This window comes from Haliotis rubra, unplaced genomic scaffold (genome assembly GCF_003918875.1).
Source record: "Haliotis rubra isolate DU_JTF1 unplaced genomic scaffold, ASM391887v1 Scf824, whole genome shotgun sequence".
Taxonomy (NCBI): Eukaryota; Metazoa; Mollusca; class Gastropoda; order Lepetellida; family Haliotidae; genus Haliotis; species Haliotis rubra.
In genome coordinates, this window is record NW_025767551.1 from 101,297 (window position 1) to 121,837 (window position 20,541).

The 20,541-nt window shown below is 39.6% G+C and overlaps 1 protein-coding gene and 1 long non-coding RNA gene across 2 annotated transcripts in view; both read left to right on the plus strand.

The window, feature by feature from the left end:
- The window catches only part of LOC124262153 (putative carbonic anhydrase-like protein 2), a 52,938-nt gene that overhangs the window by 7,782 nt on the left and 24,615 nt on the right, over positions 1–20,541 (plus strand). The gene's annotated exons all lie outside the window — the stretch shown is intronic.
- On the plus strand, positions 3,000–9,219 carry LOC124262162. The gene is made up of 4 exons (XR_006894507.1): positions 3,000–3,150; positions 4,560–4,688; positions 7,811–7,856; positions 9,055–9,219. It is a non-coding gene; the product is annotated as an uncharacterized LOC124262162 (long non-coding RNA).

The following is a 20,541-nucleotide window of genomic DNA, read 5'->3' on the forward strand; positions in this document are numbered from 1 at the left end:
CAAAGCCTTGTCGTTTTGACTCTATTAGCAAGTGTGTTTTTTTAAGATACTTGGTTGGTTGGTTTGTTGTTTAACGCCGCACTCAGCAACCTTCAAGCTATATGGCGGCGGTCTGTAAATATTCGAGTCTGGACTAATTAGGATTATGTACCGTAAAGGTATAGGTATACTGGTCACAACATCAGTGTTCATGTGATGAGTGAGTGAGTGAGTTTGAGTTGGGCTGTCAATGTAAAGTTAGCTTTGCAAAAAAATACATCAGAAAGCAGACAATAGAACGCAAATGCTAGGACAGTTCGTTTTAGGCGCGGGAATTAGCTGTGAAGCCTCTCCCTCTCTTCCTAATTCTAAGCGTGAGTTAGTGAGTTTGAGTTGGGTTACCCATGTATACCTATCAACCACTTTATCCTTTACTTCCCTCTCTTCCCTCCTCCCTCTCTCTCTCTCTATCTGTCTCTCTATCTGTCTCTCTCTCTATCTCTTTCTCTCTCTCTTTCTCTCTCTCTATCTCTCTCTTTCTCTCTCTATCTCTCTCTTTCTCTCTATCTCTTTCTCTCTCTATCTCTCTCTATCTCTCTCTCTATCTTTCTCTCTCTATCTCTCTCTCTTTCTCTCTCTCGCACGCATACATGCAAGCACGAACGTACACACACAAATATGTATTACGCCGTTGGTCCCCCCCGTTTCTGGATGGTTGATATTAGTTCTAACCATTCTGTTGTTTATAGGCATGATGGGGCGGTTGTTGTTGGCCACAATTTAATCTAAATTCAGTGTAGTCCCTCCTAATTCCAAGGACAATAAAGCATTGGTTGGATCAATGAACTCGACCCGGGGAACGTTTGGGCTTCTAGGTTTCATGTTGTCTTTAATAACATTCAATATTTGATATCATTTTACTTGCAACACGCTCATATTTGTAATCTCGTTCTACAGTTAAAACATTCAATCTCATGAAACAAAAGCAAACATATAAATTATGCATTAGATTACAAAGAGTTTCTGTTTGATGACATGCAAATATGCAGTGTTGTAAAACCAAAAGGTCACCAGAATTGTACCTTCTGTCATTGTCCCCTCGCTGGTGAAATTACACAGATCCCCCAACGAGGCATTGTCTCCAGGAACGCATGGAAATTTATGCTTTAGAAAATAACTTTTTATAATCTCCGAAGCGTTAAGTTAGAAATGCGATCACGTACAATTCGAGATTATTTCATATTTCTTCTGATTTGATCAATATTGGTTGACAGCCTAAACGCTGGGTGTTCGGGTTAACTTGATGGAGTTGTAACAAATGGCAGTTTAATCAGGGTTAGCGTTCAACATCTGTAACATGTCAGATGATTTGTCATCGTTACTTTTCTCATGCATCATCTGATGTGTATCAGCATCCTGTCGAATCTTGATTTGGTCCAGTTTGTGTGGTCACGAGTTGACCAGTACGACCACTATGACAAACAGACATTAATGGCTAATTTCCCAGTTGTCGCTTAAAGGTATGCAGTTTCGCGAAGATATCACTGAAGTGGTAACGGATGGAAGGCTTGGAATGACAGAAAAATACTATACTATGAACATGGCACCGTTAGGCTCGAAAGTGTCAGACTCTTAATTGTTGAAAAACAATCCAACAGAAATGCTTTGACGGTGACACAGTAAATAGCAAAATGGTCGTGATTGTGGCGCTTCACGTCACAGTTCCGGGTTTGATTCCCCACGTGTACAATGTCTGGACCCCTGGTATCCCCTCCCTGATATTACATGTATATTGCTAAAAGGGGCGTACAACAATCTCGTCCATTCACCATCGACGTCTTTGGGATCAGTGTCACAATGAACCAATCGTTTTTCAAGGCCAAAGTTATCTATTTATGTATCCGGAATCTTTAGTTATGCCTGTGTTCAAATATTTACGTAAATCTAAGCATATAAGAGAAAACGCGCCTAGCTCATCTGGTGTAAAAGATATATCTCCATCACGTGACTCGAAACTAGACGTCAGTCAGTTGGTATATTCACGTTTCTGTTCCCGTTACAAGTAACGTATAATGATACTTCCCTGTCGTGGTCACTTCCTGGGGCCGACTTAGATATGACAGCTGATATATATCCCCCGCGGTTGGTAAATACTCTTGACAGTGTGGGAGAAACTCTAGTGATCCCTGGGGGTGGGGAATGCAGTCTGGGCTCGCCACATCGACCAGAGGAAGTCACTCGTGGAGCTCATGGGACTCAGTTTGCCTTTAGCTTCAGTAGAATGTAGAGTCATTGGAGAGTGTGTGTTACATTCTCAGCAATCATTATGGTTGCCTCAGTGCAAGAAGTATCTCAGAATGCCATAAACAGATACAATTGATACCGTGTCAGTGTTAAAGAGACCATGCTAGATCTTTTTAATGTGATGTAAAGTCTCACAATTTACAGAGTGTTTAATTATGATGTTCATTCCTTATGCAACTTGTCTTATGTCGCATAGATGGAAAATAGTTTATTATTAATGCTTGTCTATGACATGATACTGTTTTCACATCAGGCTTCCTGCCTCAGTGAGAATGTATTAGTGGTTACATCGATACTACGTTTTCCGAATGAAATCTTCCAAATGCTTACAAGTCCTAAAATCTTAGATGTATAACTTTTTGTTTGATGTTTAACGCCACATCAGCAAAAGTAACTTTTTGAAAAAAATACGAGCGCAGATGTGGTTCTAAGAAAAAGGATTATCATATGTACATTGTACTTTGAGTATTCATCTCCAACGTATAGGAAGCCGATACCACGTCAATGGATCGAGTGTTGGGGTATTTATAATTATATTTATTTATAAGAAAGATATGTCATTTATGCATAATTAATTAGATCACTGTTCCAAAACTTACGGAAACGATTAATTTATCCAGGGTATACAGCATATCTGACAAAAACTGCTTTTGTCAAACATTTACCGTTATTCATGGAAGCATTTTTAATCATGACGTTTATTGGTTCCCAGGCCAGTCAACCCGGGTAGAGACGATCCCCGCCAAAGCCCTCTTCCCCAACACCAACTATTACGTCACGTACGAGGGCTCACTCACACAACCCGGATGTTATGAGACGGTCACGTGGGTCATATTCAACAAACCCATATACATTTCAAAAGATATGGTAAGCAAGTAAGATTCATTATTTGTTTAATTCAACGGTTACCTGTTTATTTGTCACCTGCATCTTTTGTGACAGTCTTCAGCTTGTGTGTTTAAGATCCGGTTTATTGATCCTCAACAACCCAAAACACAACTAACGGGATCTGACTGTCAGGCTCGCAGACTTGATAGCTGTCGTCGTATACCAGTTGCATAGATCGATGTTCATGACATCTGTTCAGTTTGACAAAAAGAAACAGTTTTTGCCACAACCAAATATGAGATGCAAGAATATATATCTTTCTTCCTCAGTTAAATATTCATTTGAAGATAGGTAAGCTGAATGACCTATACGCAAACATTTAAAAGTTGACGGGGAGATTTATTCAAGTATTTTGAATTTAGCTGCCGATGATGAGATGATGTGGCATTCAGCTGAGTGTGTATGTCATACTTTGTCCTGGCGAAGAGAGTACAGAATATCAACCACGAACATATCGATATACACTTGACATTTAACACTGGAGAGGCACGGCCATGTCAACAGTCGATGGTGATGTCAATTACGTTGGTATATTGAGAATGTGAAGGAACCGTTCTAAAGAACTTATAGGTCTCCAGTCAGATCTATTGATTTGGCATTTAACTGGACAAAACTGACAGGCTCATATGTTCTGAAAATGTCGGATTTATCAATAATTTGTGCTTCTTGGTTACCTTCCTCTAGGCAATGGCATAAAGTCTCCCTAAGATTTTTGTTGCTTCCCTTTAACTGCTTTGACTTCACTATTCTGGGAGTGAAGTCTCAGAGAATGAAGTCTCAGGATCTCCCGTTTCTCTGAGGCGCCGCAATTAGCTGGGAAGAGTTGCGTCCCTTAGGTATGCCCAGGTGTTATGATCGTGGGACCGAATTCAATGCTTGTCTTGATAATGTTTCTAGGTTTGTCGGACCCAAGGGCGGATTTCACCAGTAATAAATGTTCTACCTCGCTTGGGGCTTTCCTCTCACTTCAAGCAGCACGCCGTGATATAACCAACTTTCTGTCAAACTGCCGTTACACAAAACTCGTCTCTCTTTGCCATTCTGATATCCTGATGCGTTCGGCTCAGCCCAGTCGGATATAACGTCGTTTTAACAGCACCCCAGTTACGTCAGAGTATGTCCGTCCATTGTAAAGGGGTGGGGTCGGGGTCAGCCACTTTCCACGCTCAGACGTTTAGTAAAACCAACGAGCAAGGATGTGGTGCTGCCAAAGTAAGAGAGTCTATATCAGGGAATTGAACACACAAGGTTTCTGGCTACCCTGTGGACTACTCCCTGAGAAGCAACTCTGCACAGCTAATTGCGGCGCCTTAGACTACTGGACTAGCATTTGATTTCTACTTGATTTCTAAAATTTGAAGTAACTTTTCAAGTGTTGTTTGTTGCAGCTGACGTCATTACGGCGCCTCCAACAAGGTATAAAAGACGACCCAAACAACATCGTGGCCAACAACAACCGCCCCATCATGCCTATAAACAACAGAGTGGTTCGAACCAATATCAACCATCCAGGAACGGTAGGGCAAATGATGTTACAGCACGTTAAAAGTTTGTGCCTTTTAGTTACTAGCGTTTACAAAATTACTCTGGGCTTGAGGGGGCTGTTTGGTAGCCTTTGGTTAAAGCGTAGAACCAGATGTGATTCCCCACATGGGTACAGTGTGTGGAGCCCATTTCTGGTGTCCCCCACAGTGATATTGCCTAAATATGACTAAACGCGGCCTAAAACTAAACTCACTCACTCTAGTCCTTTATTTAGCGTATACGTTTTGGTTAGCATTAACTAAATAGGATCAAACTATGTTTAATATATCGCGTTGGTTCACTCTGGTTCACTGGTTCAAGGTGAAAAGTAAAGTTTTATATTATTAAGTTAACATCACAGTTTAGAATTTTTAGAACTGATCTAAAAATGTTAAGTTGAATATGGAGAATGGAGCTAAGGATATTATTGATAGTTTACTTCATCTTTATTCAAAATGAATACAGTAGGCATCTTTCATCTCATGTCCTCAGGATAGCTGACTATATTACATGAATAGTTCAAGTTTATTAGTTCAAAGGGGAGAATGTGGTATCTTGGAGTAACATGGAATATGATACTTGTCCATGAACAGCTTTCGCCGATTCCGTACAACTGATCGTTGTGTAGTACTCGATGAATCCTTCTGGAGAAACCCGTTAAGCCAGGTTTTGTGCTATTCTGGAAGACGTCTCAAGATCAGGGAAAACGCAAACAGGCACATAAACTTCTTTCTGCTCCGATTACAGCAAACTGTTCTGCGCAAACGAGGAAAATTGTTGATTTCAAGTATCCTCTAAAACAATATCTTCTTGGAATTTTTAATAAGTTTTATTCAGATTCTTGAAGCCAAATTATATATCCCAAGGGTTTTGCAAGACTGATGTTTCAATATATCTGACGTCAGAGAAACAACTTCACAAAGCAATGCAAAACATTTAGATTATAGCGATTTTGAAAATCAGAGTAGCCTTGGCATATTATGAAACAACCATGTTTTGCCCATACAGATATTTTCAATTGGAAAGTATCTTTTGAAGGACATTCCAAGACTAACGCTTAATCTCTGAATGCATAATTTTGATTGTAACAAATAAACCCATTTAAATTGAAAAGGAGCCCAAAGTAGACCAGAGATTGGGGAGAATTAGACTTGCTTCATTTAGGGCTTTAGCACTGAAGGGAGGGCAAGACAGTATGGAAAATAATATGGTTCAGGGACTGTGAGACAGACTACGACATTCTCTGTTAGTCGGACATCATATAGTGATGTAACATTCTGAACTTAGCTTTCCACGTTTTAATCGCAGTCGATTCTGGTTCAGTTCATTGCCCTCAATGGCGGCGGTATTCCTGATGCGGCAGTTAGCAGTATTTACTCACTCACTCACTCACTCACTCGAGTTCGATTCCCCTCGAGTAAGTGAATGTTGTTATAGGCCGCCGTGCTTGGGAATATTGCAACACAATTACGGCGGTAGGTGAGTACAATTATCTGGGGCAGACAAACCCGTGATGGATATCATGAGTAACACCATCAACCGTCACATGGTTCTTAGTGTAACATCACTCACTCACTCACTCACTCATGACCATTTCAACTCTGGAGGCCTATTTGGATAGGAAATATTTGTCAATTGTTAGAGTCACGTCTTTCAGAAATTGCAGAAAACTTTTACCATTTACCTGGCATCACTTTGAACTTCCTTCCTATAAAATGCTACAAATACAATGTTGTCCTGCGCGGCGTTAAACTAAATTCCTTCGCACCTGCTTATATCAATTTCGGTAACTACCATAAACCATCGAGGCTCACTGACAAACCATCGCAGGTGCCTGTAACACAAGAAGGAGATTTTGATTGAAATATATTTCGTTCACAAATGGAATTTGTTTTTCTTTGGGAGATTCGATTTTCTTTGACGGGCATCGATGTCATATTTGATTGAATTATTCTTTATGAGCCGAACCTGTGTGAAAAATTCGATAGCCTGATAAATTCAATTGAAGAAACAAATTTCAAGATGACAGGTCTTGTTATATCCTACCCGAGTCGTCCCGTAGTGTAATACATACATGTAATTACACGAGTTGGGATTTTTCAGTGGGTTTTATCCTATAGTTTGGGCAAGGTGGCCGCATATTAGAACGTCTGGGTCGCAGAAACATGATTCAAGTTAGAATACTGAGTTGCCCCTCAATTCTGCTAGAAGTCGCTGATATGGGGTTTGAGTGAGTATTGTTTTACGCTGCTTTTAGCAATATTCCAGCAATATGAAGGCTTCACACACTGTACCCGTGTGGGGAATCGAACCCGGGGCTTCGACGGGTGACGAGTGGACGCTTTAACCACTAGGCTTCCTTTCTGCCCCAAATAGGGGTTTGAATCTAGACTTGATCATTTATTTGGGGTGTGGTGAACAAATTCCAATTGCGCACTCATATCATTGATATCTCATAATTCGCTGAACAGAGTTGCTTCCCTTATCTCTGACAAGATGAATTGATAATGGGTTTCAATCCCTAATGCGCCCTGATAATTATCATTGGTGTGTGGTTACATCTATGATCGTTTATCTTTGGGTCTTGGTCCAACATCAGTTGAGTGAGTCCATATTGTTTCTAGCTCTCATCAGCACTATTCAAGATATGCCAAGGCAGCTTTCAAAGAATCGATTCTGGGCAAGACACACCTATAGATGCCTATGTCTGAGAACCCAACTCACGCACTTTGCCCATCTATATATCGATGGAGACTTGGAACTTCGAATATACACGTATTGATCTGAAACCAAACAAACCAAAAGAAAACCGCGAACACTGCCATTTCTGACAGTTAGTGTTCCGTGTGCAACGAAACAAGCACCATGGAACAGGTGTTTCCGGTGGCGCGAGACTGTGCACGTGGAGTTCGTGCTCTCCGTGTATTCGTCAATGTGTCACGTGGATTGGCGGCATACCTTCAGCACTGTTGTTATCGACTGCACGTGTTATGCAGATCTGGGGGTTCAGGTCAGGTCGAAACCGTTTACCGGACAACTAATGTTTGTTAACTCTTGTGGCATAAAGCTACTTGTTTCATTCAAGTATTAAAATGACTGTTTTTCTTCTTTTCAGAGCACAAGCAACATATGTGGGATGACACGATACACGTTTTATCAAAGTGAGTGTTATTTATATTTGGAACGTTTGGTTTTCCCACATTCGGGTTTGTTTGCAGATTGTTTTAATTCCACAATCAGCAGTATTACAGCTGTATGTTGTCAGTGATCGAGTCTGGAACAGACAATCCAGTGACTGACATCATGAGCATCGATCCCCGTAACTGGGATTCAAGGACAAGCATAATCCAAGTCAGCAAGCCAGACCACCCCGTCAGTCTACACAAGCATGGGTTGCTGAAGACCAGTTACAAGACGGATCTTCACGATACTGTTAATCAGTGACTGTTAATATTTGTCACCACATGTTTTCAATGTCGTCAGTTACTGCCTTAGGACCTTTGAAGATCCGGGCTAGATTTGGTCTTCAGCAACCCTTGCTTGTCGTAAGAGGTGACTAATGGGATCAGGTGGTCAGGCTCGCTGACTTTGTTGACACATGTCATCGTATCCTGATTGTGTTGAACAATGTTCATGTTATTTACAGACTGTCGCCATATAGCTGGTATATTGCTGAGTGCGGTGTTGCACAACAAACAAAATACTGCCAAAGATTAACCTAACGCTTGAAACTTCCCGGTCTGGTTCGGGTTAGGGAGTTTTACCAGCGTTAATATGATGGGGTCTTTAGGCCCACTCAATATTTGTACACGCTATGATACTGATTTGTTAGGTTGATATGATTGACAGCTAGCTCTTTTTGTTTTCATCACTGTCAAGGTTAGGTCGTATCGCTCGATTTAAAAAGTAGTATCAAAATAGAAAGAAACTTATTTTTGCCGTTTCAAATCAAGGTGCTAAGATTTAAGAATACTTCCACTGGGAATATCCACAAAAATACATCGACGAATATCGTTTAATGCAATTAGGTGGGGTTGTTTTTACAATGTCACTTCGCAGGAGAAAAATCCGTAAAAGTTTTTTCAGTGCAATAGAATCTTTTCATCTTGGGGAATATGTATCTTGAAATGTCTTTTATTGTGTGCAGAAAACCTCACGTAAATAATGTAAGAGTAGATTAAATTAGTAAACAATAAATGGTTTCTATTTTCAGCTTGAATAGCATCAAAGTCATTAACAATTGGTTACATTTGAAAACATGTATAAATTTAAGAACTCCTTGTGATACCATACTGAGTCGACAAGTAAAATTACAGACTGTATAAACTCAGTTTTAACCTGACCCCTTCTGTTTTCCAGTAAACCCGTCCCTTGATGTCTGACGGAAGACCAGGATGCAGTATGACCGTGCTGGCGCCACACTTCAACATTGTAACATAATGTATGCATGTCGCGTTTTCTGTCATATTTATATATTTTTGTACAAATGTAGAGTTGTAATAAAGAACAAAAATTAGAAATGTATGAAGGAGTTGTTTTGTTTCCCCAGCTACAGAGTCCATGTGCATGTACATATAAGCAGAGTATGGACTTAAAGCCACAACTTTTGGCTCGGTTAACCAATTCCTTTTCCGTAATCACACCTACCCCAACCAAATGTCACCCTTTTGAAAATATCTCTGCACATATTCAGCAGAAGTCATTGTGTTAAAAAAGATATCACTAAATATTGAAAATATAGTCATTGTTAAGTAGTGGATGGATGAACGTTTACAGAAAAACAAAATTCTTACACAAAATCACCCAATCACAGCTGCCTAATGATTCTGTCTGCACTGAAGGCTCCCTACGAAAGGTGCTTGTTAAACTACGGGATCTGATTAGGTGTGGTGGAAACTGTAACTGAAATAATGTTCAAAGCGGTTTTAAACCTGATTCACTCACTCACACATTAACATTTCCTGCGATTTCAATGTTAAAACACACAACATTCACCCACTGTGAACATTGAATGTTATTCGACTGATTCATCACAAAGCACACTTGTGGGCAATTTTCATTTAAAGCTCAATCCCCAAATGAGCTGGTTCATCATCATCATCATCATCATCATCATCATCATCATCATCATCATCATCATCAAGGACCATGAATTTGTCAATGTAGAAGTGTATGCTTTTAAAACAACACATCTGTGTATTCTGGTTGACAGGACACCCAAGAGAACAAACATCTACCTGATAATGATAATCTGTGAAGACAGACATAAGATTCTATTGCAGATTTCTCAAGCCGAAGCTGAAGTTTTGGCAGAGCTGTGACGTCAGGTGATACGTGCACGATTTAGAATGTTTCCCTGTTCTTGGGAAGAAGCCTTTGTGTTTTGTGTAGTTATTTAACGCCGTAACCAGCAATATTCCAGCTATTAGACGACGGGCTGTATTAATAATCGAATGTGGACCAGACAATCAAATAATGAACATCATGAGCATCTAACTACGCAATAGACGAAGTCAGCGAGCCGGACCATCCGATCCCGTTAGTCGCCTCTTACGACAAGCATGCGTTGCTGAAGACCTATTCAAACCCGGGTCTTCGCGAGCCCTTATAAAATACGCCATGTTTCCCAGCTTTTCTTTCTCAGGTTTTACTGACCAGCAACGATATCAATCCTCTTCTTTTTGTCAAATCCGACAAGCACTCCAAGTACGAGGATGATCAAATTTATATTAAACCCGAATTTCATCCGATCAATGTTACCTAGTGCCACATACGTTGCACTGGTTTCTCACATCCGGGGGCGCAGCTTGGTAGATCTAGAACACCGCTGCCTGGCGTTCAGTAATACTGAAAGGTATTATCTTATACATTTTGGCTTAAACAACGTATAAATTTGTCTTAAGGCATTGCTCAACAATTCTTTTATTTTACAAGTCACTGCATAATACCATAATATATTGATTTGGGGATTGTCATCAGTGTTTCTCAACTTTAAAAATGCCCCAGCTGAAGGTATTAACTTACAGACTGGGAAATAAACTATACCTCTCAGCTGATTTGGTCATGTGCTTTGTGTTCAGTTGAAAACATCTTAAGTTAGCGATATTACGTAAAATATTACAAGCACTGACATGTAGCCAGCATTCCAGTTGATTCTATTCTTTTTTAAATAGAATTTGATGTGAAACTTTGAAAAATGAAAAGCTAGTGTAATACACATCTTTTGAAAAGTTTTGAAAATCGATAAATTTTATCTGAAACAAACCTTGGTAGGAGCCAAATGGTTGCAGATGTATTTCTTACTCAGGTTTTCATTGAACCAATTTATTTTTTACACGAAATTGCCAAACCACAGATGACTTTTTACAAATTGCCTCATAAATGAATTACGTCTAAATAGAATACATAATCAATTTCAAAAACAGTTTTTCGAGTTTCAATTAGATAGCAAAACAAACTCGGGACACTTTCTTTTTCGTTTCAGTATATGATTACTACAACTCAATGTACGGATCTTCCTTTATCGCCTGGAACATATTTCCTTGAAAGTCAGGGCAAATTTAGAACAGCAAAATTTAATATTATATTAAATGTTGCTTAGCTTATCATTTGAAGTATACACATAGATATGCAGATGTTAACATTCAAAATCGATTTTATTGAAATATTGACTATGATCGGAAGGATTTTTATAGCTCTGTTTTCTAGATACAGTCAAATTAGGAGATTGTGGTGGTTTAGTGGTTTAAGCGTTCGCTCGTCACGCCGATGGTTCGGGTTCGATTCCCAGCTAAAACGTATAAAGCCCATGTGATGTGTCGATCGCCGTGATATTGCCTGACTACTGCTAAAAGTGGCTTTGGTACTATATAAACGATCTCGTACCTGTTCTGTTTCATTTGGGTGACGGGTAGCCAAGTGGTTAAAGTGTTCGTACGCCACACCAAAGCCCCGGTTCAATTCTCCGGACGGAGTGGTAGCAAAGTTAACAAAACAAATCATGAAGAAACATGAACGACTAATAATAAGGTTTATCAAAGAGGTGTTATTTCACATTAGAAAGAGTTCCCATCTTCTACATGTATTTGGCTAGCCAGCATCTTTGACAAAAAGAAACCCGCCTCTATTTCCGACGTAGTCTTTCGTAGATTTTCCATGAAAAGATTCCAACATGATATTTCAGTGTCAGGTTCACTTGAAGTCTTTCTATAACATATCCCAATCACGTACGCCGCTTTTTACCAGCAGAATAAATACAATTTATCAAGAAGGCAAACTGCAGACTCATCTGTAAAATTTCTTGCTACGAAATCTGGCACTCAATATAAATGTCTGGGAAAACATAGTTTGATTAACTGTATATGTTTAAAGAACATGGCGACATTTGGCAGCGACAGGGTCATTTTGACATTTTGAGTGTTGAACTGTTTAAATCTGACAGACGTGATAGATCAGGGACACATAGAAAGACTAAATGGTAGGTTTGATATGTTTGTATCTGGGTGCGTTACGTCCAACTACCTGTGAAGATCCGGGTTACAATTGGCCTTCAGTAACCCGTGCTTGTCGTAAGAGGCGACTAACAGGATGGGGTGGTCAGGCTCGCTGACGTGGTTGACACATGTCATCGTATCTCAGTTGCGCAGATCGATGCTCATGATGTCAGTTAGTGGGTTGTTTTGTCCTGACTCGATTATTTACAAACCACCGCCATGTCGCTGGAATATTGCTGAGTGCAGCGTTAAACAACAAAGAAACAAGCAAACAAGCAAACAAATCTGAGAGCGGCTTTTCAACAAACAAAATTTCCTACATGAACGATAATGTCTTAGCCACAGGTATCTCCAATTATTAACGTTAAACGCCGCGATCAAGATTATTGCACTTACATAAAAGACGTGCTTGCACGTGTGCGAGTGTGGCTGCTTGCTTCAAGTTGCCAGTTTATGAGTACAAGCACACTTAGATACTATTGCAGCGGCCATTGCTTAGAGATTACATAGCGGTTTTTTATATTAAACATTATTGAAAAAATGGTGATCTCCAACCTGAATGATACAGCTGTGAAATCACTAGTTTTCATACTGAAACCGACATCCATAAAATTATTAAATGCTACTTTTGAAATTCCAAATTCATCATGAGTCGACACGATGTATTAAGCTTAATATGTTTACCTACGTTAATATTCTACGTATTATATATTATTTGTGAGAAATCCACTCGTACAGGCAATCAGAGAGTGAATACACATTTAGTCTGGGCAAATCTGTCTAATACCTAAAATGTAAATATCACTTAAACCTATTGTTCCAGAATGCCCTTTGGGCGTACTTAAATATTTATATGTTGTCGATGATGATGACGATGGTGATGATCACTATGCTGCTGTTGATGCTGCTGCTGCTGCTGATGATGATGATGACGACGACGATGGTATGATGAGGGTGATAATGAACCAATACGTGCTTCCACAAACTGAACATGGCGTCCACTTCGGCCATATTGAAAATGCGGTTCCCTCTATTCTTCAGCAATTTATGAAATTTGATAGGTGGTATGTTTCGTGAGTAGTACTACGTCATACCAATTTTAAATAGACATATAATACTGTAATATGTAATAAATACCAACTTGTGTTTTGGTTGTCTGAAATATTATTCCACAGGAATTCAGGTGAGCTACAGCGCTTGTGGCTTTATTTTTGTTGGGATGTTAAACCATCGTGAAGCTACTTTACATCAACGGACAATTAAATCTTCTTTCCCGTCGGCTTTTACATCCAGCACAGGGGACCAATCTACATGGGGGATTTTACAAATAGGGCTAATGCACTTAAAGTGCATCTGTACTTCTGCGAGTTAACCATTACATCTGCTTCTTCAGACTGCAAAACAAATTGAAACATCACGGTTCTGAATAGTGAAATGCGAACGACATGCAGTTGAAATATGTTGTGAAATAGTAATTTGATTTCACAACTGATTTGATTATTCAGAATTTAAACGTTTTTGCAGTGTGTTACATGTCGGCCTGTATAGCTATGGCTTAGGGGCTGAAACATGGGGAGTATTGTGAGATTATGTTTAGATCCGTGCACTTAGGTCTCGTCTGAGTGAGTGAGTTAAAATTTAATGACAGATCGGCAATGTTCAGCTATACCTTAACGAGACAAACTTGTACATACAAAATAAACATATTTAGTCTGGATAACATCCTGGCGTCGAAGAACAGAGGACAGGTGGTGTATCAATGTGGTTAAAGCGTTCGCTCGTCACGCCGAAGGCCCGGGTTCGATTCCCCACATGGGTACATTGTGTGAAGCCCATTTCTGGTGTCCCCAGCCGTGATATTGCTGGAATATTGCTAAAAGTGGCGTAAAACCCATCTCACTCACTCGAAGAACCGTGTAGTAACTAGATAATCATATATATTTAAAACAAGTTTGAGAGAATTATAAATAAACTATCAGTTCACAATACAATACGGAAAGGGGCTAGAGATCGCAAGCAACCAAAGTTAGGTCACCTTGATGGGGACCGTGCGGGACTCTCCTCTGAGTTGCAATGGAGGGTGAAAGAGGGTCACATGTGTTAGGTTGTACGTACATATATTTATCCTCAATGCCATTTTGTCCCAAAAACAGCGATGCACCTCCCGTCTCACTTCAATTACATCAATTAACCATGTTTACTTCAAGTTTACTTTCGTTCTCATCATTGAAACAAAAGTCAGATTTCCACATTTCATTATCCAGTCAGAAGCAGAGGCCATTTGCCAAATACTGCCGATGTGACTTAAAATCGGAACTCACTCACTCACTTTAAAAAAATAAATGCTTACAGGAATACACTCGCAGTGCGACGGCCGTCTGTGAAGAAAAGAGACAACCAAGTGATTAATGGACCAGAAAATCTAGTTGTTGATTTTCAAATACGACTGATGTGGAGAAGTGCAGAGATTCCGGAAACAAATCTTTACGTGCTATAAGCAGTACGAGATATATTACGCCCTGTGGCGACTGGACACTTGTGGCAATGTGATTTGAAACCTGTGATTTCGAAGGCCAAGTATTTTCTGGCTCTCATGATAGTTTACTATGTGTTCCTTTATTTATTTCATTGAGTATATACGCGATTAGCTGTAATACGTTAACAGCCAGGTCAAGTATTCTGCAGAATTTCTCTAACCTAAGCGTGACTTGACAAATTGAACTATTTTGGATTGTGCGTGTTATATGTCTCTTGATTTTTCTCGGTTTGATAACGCTGTTTCATTTAACAAAGCGTGATAATGGCGCGCCCTCGTTGTTTGGACAGTTGTATACCTTACTACAGTAAGTGAGTGTTGTTTTACACCGCAGTCGTTACATTCCCGCTATTTTAGCTACCACTAAACTAGGATCCGAGGACATCCTATCACACCTAACCTTAGAATGACATTCGCAATCTTTGACCTACCATTGACTGTCTCGAACTTTACGGAACAAATTTCAGGGAAGGTGGGGCAGCATAGTGGTTAAGCCGTTCGTTCGTTACGCCGAAGACGCGGGTTCGATTCCATTTTCGGGTGTCCACCGCACTGGCATTGCTGAAATATTGCTATAAATCTTGTTAAACCATACTTACTCACTCACTCTCTTTTTCACAAGTTTGAAACCAGCCGTCTCCATCATTCCAGACTTGGAAGATATTTTGACAAATTTCTCGATTCTCGCTCACTCATGTTCGACCAGCATGATAAAAGTTTTAAAAGTTATTGTACATACAATGAAATGGCTTACAGAACAGTAACTTCTATTTTTCAATTTTGAAAAAAAAAAATCCATCAGAAACGTTTCCATATAAAAAGCTGGTCTCCATTGCCTACTGGCGTCGTCATCCTAGAACGTATTTTAACTGTATCTACACTTACAGCAGCAGGATGCCGATCAAAGGTGAAGTCTGTCTCTGGTTCAGTTACATTATCCTTCAAGACCTCATATATAATGGGAACTAACCTTATTAAGAATACATCGACAAATATCGTTTAATGCAATTAGGTGAGTCAGTTTTACAGTGCCACTTCGCAGGAGAAATATCCGTGAAAGTTTTTCAGTGTAATAAATTCGTTCTATCTTGCGGAATATGTAGTTTGAAATAACTTTTTATGTGTGCAGAAAACCTCACGTAAACATTTTAAGAGTAGATTAAATTAGTACACAGTAAATGTTGTTGTTTTTTATTTTCATCTTGACTAGCATTGAAGTCAATAATAATTTTGAAAATACGTATAGATTTAAGAACTCCTTGTGACAGCATGAGGTGTCGAAAAAGAAAATTAGAGGTCTTTTCAAAAGTGGTTACAGGGGCAAGATAGCCCCAGATGCTTCTTTGAGTGGATTTTAGAAGTTGGGGTGTTCAATAATGACACGTTTTATGGATAAATAACTTGATATATTTGGTGACATTTCGATAGAGACTCTAGTACCGTTTTCTCTGCTTGACAACGATACAAGAAAATGAATAAAAACTTCTTATTTATTACCTACGAGGGCGAAAATATCGGGGTTCATATTTTTCATACGATGCCCTAGGGCAAAATATCACTTTGTCATGGTGACGTGACGTCATGAACAATGCTATGACGTCACGTTTCTTCTATGACGTTGCGTTCTACATAGGCGACGGCAGGTAGCTAGCCTATGTTTGAAAGTAGATTTGGGTGTATTTTTCTCAATTTGACGACTTCGGTAATAAACAGAATATTATATTCGTGCCCATATCATACTATGTTTACGACACTCGTGCCTTAATATCAGTATATTCCTCGCTCTCGCTCTGGAAATACCAACATTTAGGCACTGGTGTCGTAAACATAGTATGACCCTTGTACCGTTATCCCCACTTGACAACTGTACAACAATTTGATTCGAAACGTGGGAATCATGAAATGTAAAAGAAGTTGTTATCTATAAAATCTGTCTTTATTGTTTCCTAAACAATTTAATTACTTACTGATAAAATCTTTGTGTGATTTTAATTGCCAAAACCTATCGGGCGATGGATGCGAAAGATTGCGTCCCTTAAACACCGGCACTTGTCCAGACTGGTATGAGCAGTAACATACGCGGACGCACGTCGCGATAAAAGTGAAATAGTCTTTAACTCCCGTTAGCTCGTGGTTAATGCGTTTGCTCGTCACGCCGTAGACTCGATTCCCCACTTGGGTACAAACCGTAAAGCCTATTTCTGACACACACCTTGCTGAAATATTGCTCAAAGCGGCGTAAAACTAAACTCACTCACTCACTAACTGTTCCACGCGACACTGAACTCTGTTTCAACCTTCTGTTTTCAAATGATTGAAACAAACCATGGTAGGAGCCAAATGGTTGCAAATGTATTTCTTACTCGGGTTTTCATTGAACCAATGTATTTTTACACGAAATTGCCAAACCGCAGATGACTTTTTACAAACTGTCTCATGAATTAATTATTGCTAAATACATAATCAATTTCAAAAACAGCTTTTCGAGTTTCAATTAGTTAACAAAACTAACTCGAGACACTTTTTTCTCTTTTTAGTATATGATGACTACAACTGAATGTACGGGTCTTCCTACTACTTTGCCTGGAACAACGGTTTGCTTGAAAGTCAAGGGAAATTCAGAACAGCAAAATTTAAATATTCTCCTCAGCTTAACATTTGAAATATACTACGTAGATGTTAACATTCAAAATTGATTTTATTGAAATATTGACTATGATCGGAAGGATTGTTACAGCTCTGTTGCCTAGATACAGCCAAATTAGGAGATTGCGGTGGTTTAGTGGTTTAAACGTTCGCTCGTCACGCCGATGGTTCGGGTTCGATACCCAGGTAAAATGTATAAAGCCCATTATGATGTGTCCAGGGCAAAGTTAAACAAAACAAATCAGGATCTAGTCCAACAGGAAATACAAATAATAAGGTTTATCAAAGAGGTGTTATTTTTCATTAGAAAGAGTTCCCATCTTCTACGTGTATTTGGCTGGCCAACATCTTTGACAAAAAGAAACCCGCCTTTGTTTGTGGCGTATAAATTCAACTTAATTTTTCAGTGTCAGTTTCACTTGAAGTCATTCTTTAACATATCCTAATCAGGTACGCCGCATTTTTCCAGCAGAATAAATATGATTTATCAATATGACTCATCTGTTAAATTTCTTGCTACGAAATCTGGAACTCAATATAAATGTCTGGGGAAACATAGGTCACTTTGATTAACTGTACATGTTTAAAGAACATGGCGACATTTGGCAGCGAAAGGGTCATTTTGACATTTAGAGTGTTGAGCTTTTTAAACCTGACAGACGTGATAAATCAGAGACACATATAAAGACTAAATGGCAGGTTTGATATGTTTGTATCTGACTGCATTACGTATCCATTCCCAAGTTAAACTACCCGTGAAGATCCGGGTTACAATTGGCCTTCAGTAACCCGTGCTTGTCGTATGAGGCGACTATAGTCCGTCAACTGAACTTTTGGCACCCTGTTTTTCACAACTTACCTTTCAACCAAAAATGCCTTCAAAATGTTTTTAGGCATATGCTCTTTAAATCTTATGACCTATCTAAGGTTCAAATTTCATAAATTTATGTCAATTATTAAAGCTTCTTCTTAAGAAGCCATCTTATAAACATATGAAAAATAGAAGTAGTTATACAAGGGAGTAAAATGATACGATGGAACAGAAAACAACATGGTGTGACACGCGTGCATTTTGTTTACATTGTTACGCCTGCAAGCAAATCTAAAGGGACTGTATAATCATCACAAATCCATTTTAAACAAGTAGATTTATTGAAATCTTTAAATACTGGTTGCTCAATCTCTTGTATCAAGATCCAAATTTGAGCAACAGCTTGCATATGGTATGCTTTGATACATTGATGTCATGGTCTTCTTTTGAACAATATTTTCTTCAGTTTGCTTGACTATGGACTCACTGGATCGATTTAACCGACGCATGACGTCCCTCACAAACCCTTCTAACGAATTCATCAAGCTATATTTTCTTTGCATGTTTTGAGACGGTCCCTGATTTAACTGTCATGTCATCGTCAGTCTCTGAAATAGTGTCATGGGAGATAACTCTTTGCTATGTTCTTTTGCAGATCTTGGTGGCATTAAGTGTCTTTTGAAGAAACACTCAATTTTAAAAAGAGGGTTTTTTTCGCTTTGCCTTGCGCTTGAAAAAGTTGTAAACTCTTTTGATGATTTACCGGTCATCTTTGTACAACATCGTTTTTACCTCAACCTGTGTGTTGACGATCTTTGACATCACTTCAGCGTGCTAATGTAAATACCCGTGCATGTACATATCACGCTGACACACATTTTACAATGTTGTTGGCTTTTTCATCACGTGCGTTAACCCCTCGTAAAACTCTCTACAGTTTTACAGTTATTATATGACAGGTTTAAAGGCAAAATCTTTAATAATCGTTTTAGAATTACTAAAATCGATATCTTGTTAGGTCACAGTATACAATTACCATATGAACAGAGTAGCGTTTTAAAATATTTAGGAGTTTTATCTAAATTGTGAAAAACAGGGTGCCAAAAGTTAAGTTCACGGAGGTATGTAAAATATCAATATTCTGCTTAAACCTCCTCTCAGTCTTGCTTTCCATCTCAGGTCTTTTCATATCCCTCGGGTCTGCTAATGCACATGGTTCTAAATTGCTATCCCTCCCCTCAGTCTTGCTTTCTTCCCCTCATGTCCTTCTTTCCCTCCCATCAGGTCTTGCTTGCTTTCCTTTCCATCAGGTCTTGCTTTCCCTCAAATCAGGTCTTTAGTTTCCCTTCCATCAGGTCTTGTTTTCCCTAAAAGCAGGTCTTGCTTTCCCTCAAATCAGGTCTTGCTTTTCACTTAAATCAGGTCTTGCTTTCACTTCCATCAGGTCCTGCCTTTCCTTTCCCTCAAATTGCTTTCCTTCAATCAGGTCTTGCTTTCCCTTCCATCAGGACTTGCTTTCCCCCCCATCAGGTCTTGCTTTCCCTCCCATCAGGTCTTTTCCCTTCCTGAGGTCTTGCCCATCACATCTTGCTTTCCCTCCATCAGGTCTTACTTTTACCTCAAATCAGGTCTTGCCTTCACTTTCCTCCCGTCGGTGCACCGAACTCCCTTCCAATAGTTTTTACCATTTCAAGCAAAGTTCCACACAGTGTATGTGGCTGACATTCACTTGGCTCATGTTTCTTCCTGCCCTTTGGGAATCCAGGTTTTGCTATGCTTTGTCTTAATGAATCGGAGGATGAGCTCGGAGGCTGGGTCCATTTTCATCATCTCCGTCGGCTCCTCCGTTATCTGGCCAGCTTCTCCCGCGTCACATAGCTGGACAATTATAGTGTTTTCCAGGTTCCGTACAAGCTGTAAGCTCGCTCACAATTCCTCCAATATGTTTGGACAGCTGTTTTTATCATCCTGCTGTTTGGATTGGACTCAAAGCGACGCTGTTGCTGCGAATATTACAGCTAATTGGTCTGGGGTTGGGCATTCGTCAAACAAGAATGGAGATGTAACATGGTAGCCATCTGAAGAAGCCATTCATCAGATCTAAACATTAATTCAGTTATGTTTTTCCTGTGTTGTTCTGCTCCCCTCTGCGATGCAGGGAAACCGCTACACAGCACGCAACAGTTTCAAATATCGCTGATTCTACAACTTTTCCTGCCCGAAACCCGTGGCAGATACATCTGTCACTGTAGAGTCCACCACGCAAGCCAACATATCACAACACCGAACCATTACTGTAACAATAGCGGGCTCCCGAGACAATAGCCAGACGTTATAACTTATAACGCAACGGTCATGGA